Genomic DNA, 5,694 nt, shown 5'->3' on the forward strand with positions numbered 1-5,694 from the left:
ATATGTATAAAATGCAAAGAAAAAGTATGAAGTGTACTGACCTCCTCAAGGTGGAAGGTATAAGGGAGAAGTCAAGTTCATCCCATCCATCGTCTTGTTCAGCATATCTTGATTTTCATTGAATATCCGAAGACGATGCCCATTAACTTTAAAAGTTCTTGCTGAAGATTCTTCCTTGATCTCCACTGCTCCATAAGGGAAGACTTCTGTAACAATGTATGGTCCTTCCCAAGTAGACCGCAACTTACCACTCATGTGACCAAGCTTGGATTTGTATAGTAACACCTTCTGGCCTACCTTGAAATCCTTTCTAGCCACAAGCTTTTGGTCATGGAACTTCTTGGTTTTCTCTTTGTAGAACTTTGAATTTTCATAGGCTGTAAGCCTAATCTCCTCTAGTTCTTGCAACTGAAGTTTTCGCTCATTTCCTGCTTCTTCCAAATCCAAGTTGCATGCTTTCACGGCCCAATAGGCCCGATGTTCAATCTCCACAGGTAGATGACAAGCCTTTCCAAAAACCACCCTGAAAGGTGACATACCTATAGGTGTTTTGTAGGCTGTCCTGTGTGCCCAAAGTGCTTCATCCAATCTTGTGGCCCAATCCTTTCGACTAGGCTTCACTACTTTCTCTAGTATCTTTTTAATCTCTCTGTTAGAGATCTCTGCTTGTCCATTGGTTTGGGGGTGATATGGTGTAGCAATGCGATGTGTCACCCCATACTTCTTCAACATGTTCTCAAGTAGCCTATTACAGAAATGAGTCCCCTGATCACTGATGATGGCTCGTGGTATCCCAAATCTGCAGAAAATGTTAGACCTGACAAAACTCATAACAACTCGAGAATCATTAGTCCTTGTAGCTATGGCTTCCACCCATTTGGAGACATAGTCTACAGCAAGCAAAATATAAGAAAACCCAAAAGAAGGAGGAAAAGGACCCATAAAATCAATACCCCAAATATCAAATACCTCACAATATAGCATGGGTTGTTGAGGCATTTCATCCCTTCTTGTAATGGATCTGGCTACCCTTTGGCACTGCTCACAATTTTCATATACCCTCTGTGCATCTTTAAAAATAGTAGGCCAATATAATCCACAATCCAACACCTTCCTACCTGTTCTTTGTGTGCCATAATGTCCACCAAAAGGAGACGAATGGCAGAACTCAAGCACATGAGGTATCTCGATATCTGGAACACACCTCCTTATGACTTGGTCACTACCAATGCGCCATAAGATTGGATCTTCCCAGATATAGTACTTTGCCTCACTTTTTAGCTTGATTCTTTCATATTTAGAGAAGGAAGGAGGAATAGCAGAAACAACCAAATAATTAACAATGTCAGCAAACCAAGGTTCAGGAAACATACCTTTCACAGCAGTCAATGCTAGGAGGACTTCATCAGGAAAGTCATCCTTAATAGGAATGTTATCTTCTCCATTTTCAATCCTGCTAAGATGATCAGCTACTAAGTTATGTGCTCCACTTCTGTCTAGAATCTCAATGTCAAACTCTTGGAGCAGTAGCATCCATCTGATCAACCTTGGTTTCGAATCTGCTTTCTTCAGAAGGAATTTTAATGTTGCATGATCAGTATAAACAATTACCTTGGAACCAAGTATATACGGTATGAATTTGTCCAAGGCAAACACAACAGCCAATAATTCCTTCTCAGTCGTGGTGTAGTTAGCCTGCACTGTGTCCAACGTTCTGGAAGCATAATATATCACATGTGATAGCTTCCCATCTTTTTGTGCAAGCACCGCTCCTACTGCAAAGTTTGATGCATCACACATCAACTCGAACGGTAATGTCCAGTCAGGTGGCTGGATGATAGGAGTGGTGGTAAGCGCCTTTTTCAATGTATCAAACGCATCTTTGCACCTCTCTCCAAAGTCAAATACTACATCCTTTTGCAACAAGTTGGAGAGAGGGTTGGCTATCTTGCTGAAGTCCTTGATAAACCTCCTGTAAAATCCTGCATGTCCAAGAAAAGATCGAACCTCTTTCACAGAAGAGGGGTAAGGCAATTGTGAAATAATATCAACTTTAGCAGGATCTACAGATATACCATTCTTGGAAACAACGTGACCTAAAACTATACCTTGTTCCACCATAAAATGACATTTTTCAAAATTTAGAACAAGGTTAGTTTCTTCACATCTCTCCAAGACTCTAGCAAGATTAGACAAGCAATGATCAAAAGGTGAACCATATACACTAAAATCATCCATAAAAACCTCAATACAATGCTCCAACAAATCTGTAAAAATACTCATCATACATCGCTGAAATGTTCCAGGAGCATTGCAAAGGCCAAATGGCATTTTCCTATAAGCATATGTACCGAATGGACAAGTAAAAGTAGTCTTATGTTGATCCTCTGGGGCAATACAAATCTGAAAATACCCAGAGAATCCATCAAGAAAACAGTAATGAGACTTACCTGCCAATCGATCTAACATCTGGTCCATGAATGGTAAAGGAAAGTGGTCCTTCCTGGTGGCCTGGTTTAGTCTTCTATAATCAATACAGACCCTCCAACTATTCTGAATACGAGTAGGAATCAACTCGTTCTTCTCATTCTTGACCACGGTGATCCCAGATTTCTTGGGGACCACATGTACAGGACTCACCCAAGTGCTGTCAGAAATGGGATATATAATACCTGCTTGTAGCAACTTGGTGACTTCTTTCTTCACAACCTCCATCAGCTGAGGATTCAGTCTCCTCTGAGGTTGCCTCACTGGCTTAGCATCCTCCTCCAAGAGTATTCTGTGCATGCAGAAAGAAGGACTAATACCAGGAATATCTGCCAAAGTCCAGCCTATTGCTCGCTTGTGATCTTTGATAACCTGCAATAGCTTTTGTTCCTGCTCGTCAGTAAGCAAGGCAGATATAATAACAGGGAGTTTCCCATCCCTCTCAAGATAAACATATTTCAAATGAGATGGTAAAGGTTTCAACTCCAAAGTGGGTGGCTGTTCCACAGATGGCAACATTTTATTGCCTAAGGTAATTTCAGCCACCTCAGCATCACACTTGGACGCCACAGAGGTATCAAATAGTGACACCGCGTCCTCAACATCACCTGTTTTATAATTTTCTCTTTCGTCTAAAATTGAGCCCGAAATATTCGAAAGAGAAAAATCCAAAGAAGAAGAAAAACCAGATAAACGTCCAAAAGTCCAAAAGCATAATTGTTCACTACATTACTCAATAAATCAATGCAAAACAAAGAATGGTCTTCAATTGGGTGCTTCATGGCTTCTAGCACATTGAACTGCACCTTCTCATCTCCTATCTCCATAGTCAAGGATCCTGCATGCACGTCTATCTTGGTACGTGTTGTCATCATGAATGGTCTTCCCAAGATGATTGTGGTTGAACTCATTCCTTCATCATCCTTCATGTCCAAGATATAGAAATCTGCAGGAAAAATTAATTTGTCCACACGGACAAGCAAATCTTCTAGCACACCTGCAGGGTTAACTGTGCTACGGTTGGCCAACTCAATGACCACACCAGTAGACTTAAGAGGTCCAAGATGAAGTGAAGTAAAAACAGATAAAGGCATTACATTAATGGAAGCTCCTAAATCTAACATAGCATTGTCAAACTTAGTACTTCCTATAATGCAGGGAACAGAAAACATACCTGGATCCTTACACTTTTGCGGCATTCTGACTGCAGGCTTCTTGATTAAGCTAGAGACGTTTCTTCCCATGTTCACTACCTCTTTGTCCATAATACGCCTTTTATGTGTACATAATTCTTTGAGAAACTTGGCGTATTTAGGAATTTGTCTCACAGCATCCAACAAAGGAATGTTTATCTCCACTTTCTTGAAAGTATTCAGGATTTCTTTGTCTAACTCCTCCATCTTTTTAGTTTTTGGTTTCAAACGGTTTGGATAGGGAGGAGGAGGAGAATAAGGAGAAGGATTTTCAGAGGAAGTATTAGGGGATACCAACCTGGAGTTATCACTGGGTGTAGGCATCCCAGATGTTGCTTGTGTTGCTTCATCTGATCTTCCTCTTTCATCATTAGGTACAACTTCATTGTCCTTATCTTCATCTTCTTGGGCATCCCCAAGGCCTTGTATTTGCTTACCCGATCTTAAAGTAATAGCACTTACATTTCTCGGGTTGATTACAGTTTGTGCAGGCAAATTGCTTGAGCCTTGTTGAGACTTCATCTGATTTAACTCATTTTCCATTTGTCCAATCTGATTTTGCAAATTCTGATTGGTTGCTTCCATTGTCTGTTTCAACTCATTGATTTGTCCCTTCATCATATCAGCCATCATTTTCATCATTGCTTCCATGTTTGAATCACCAGAGGTTGCAGTTGGTTGTGGTTGTTGTCTCTGTTGAGGTGGAACATAGACTTGTTGGTGTTGAGGCTGTTGATTTCCCCATTTCTGGCTGGGATATTCCTTCCAATCTGGGTTGTACTTGTTGGAGGACAAATCATGGTTGTATTGCTGCCGAGGTGGTCTATTATTGCCATAGATGTTTGCAGCATATGCCTGAGGTTGTTCATTGTCTAACGTCCCTGTCTCTTTCAACATAGAACAAGCCTCTGTAGGATGATTAGTAGAAGCACAAATTCCACATAAAGTAGAAGGGATAGGCTTTTTCTGTAAGTCTGTCAAGGTCCTTACCATGGCTGCCAAGTCATCCAACTTCCCTTCTAATTTCTTGTGATCTGCAACATATGAAGCTTCTACTCCATGGGTTCCCTTCAATAGAGTTATAGAATTACTCCTTGTGGAAAATTGTTGATGGTTTGACGCCATAGTTTCAATCAATTGTCTTGCATTTGTTGGCGTTTTGTCCACCAATGACCCTCCACTTGCAGCATCTATCATTTGTCTATCCATGATACTCAATCCCTCATAAAAGTATTGAATGAGGAGATGCTCGTTTATTTGGTGATGAGGACATGAAGCACATAACTTTTTGAATCTTTCCCAATACTCGTGAAGACTTTCTCTTTCTTGTTGCCTTATCCCATAAATATCTTTGCGAATAGCAGCAACTCTAGATGCTGGAAAAAACTTTTCCAGAAATAATCTTTTCAGAGTCTCCCAAGTATTGATGGATCCTGGCGGAAGGCAGTATAACCAATTCTTAGCGGCATCTTGCAATGAGAATGGAAAAGCCTTAAGCTTGATATGTTCCTCTGTCACTATTGTAGGTCTCATGGATGAACAAACAACATGAAATTCCTTCAAGTGATGGTATGGGTCTTCTTCTGCTAATCCATGGAATTTGGGTAAAAGATGGATTAACCCAGACTTAAGCTCACATTCTCCATCTGGATATTGGATGCACATGTTTTGTGTAATTGCTGCATCCGGTGAAGCCAATTCTCTTATTGTTCTTTCTTCCATTCTATCTTCTTGAATTTCTGGTTCAGGTGATGGATCAGAAGATATGTTAATCACCGGAGGTGATTCTAGTGGTACACTTTCAGTGGTAGGTTTAGATGATGATGGTGCTCCTTCAGTAGAACACCTGAGTTCAAGTCTCCTACGTGATTTACGCAAGTTCCTTTCAAGTTCTGAATCAAGTTGATAAAATTGACCCGGATTGGCCCGAGTCATGCACTATGCAAGTCCACCTGAAAGTGTTTCCCTGTGTGTTGTTTTTTTCTTCCTATTCTTGTTTTGGAGAAAGATTTCA

The sequence above is a fragment of the Vigna unguiculata genome, chromosome 4, assembly GCF_037176805.1.
Source record: "Vigna unguiculata cultivar grain cowpea cultivar isolate G323 ecotype 2 chromosome 4, ASM3717680v1, whole genome shotgun sequence".
NCBI classification, from domain to species: domain Eukaryota; kingdom Viridiplantae; phylum Streptophyta; class Magnoliopsida; order Fabales; family Fabaceae; genus Vigna; species Vigna unguiculata.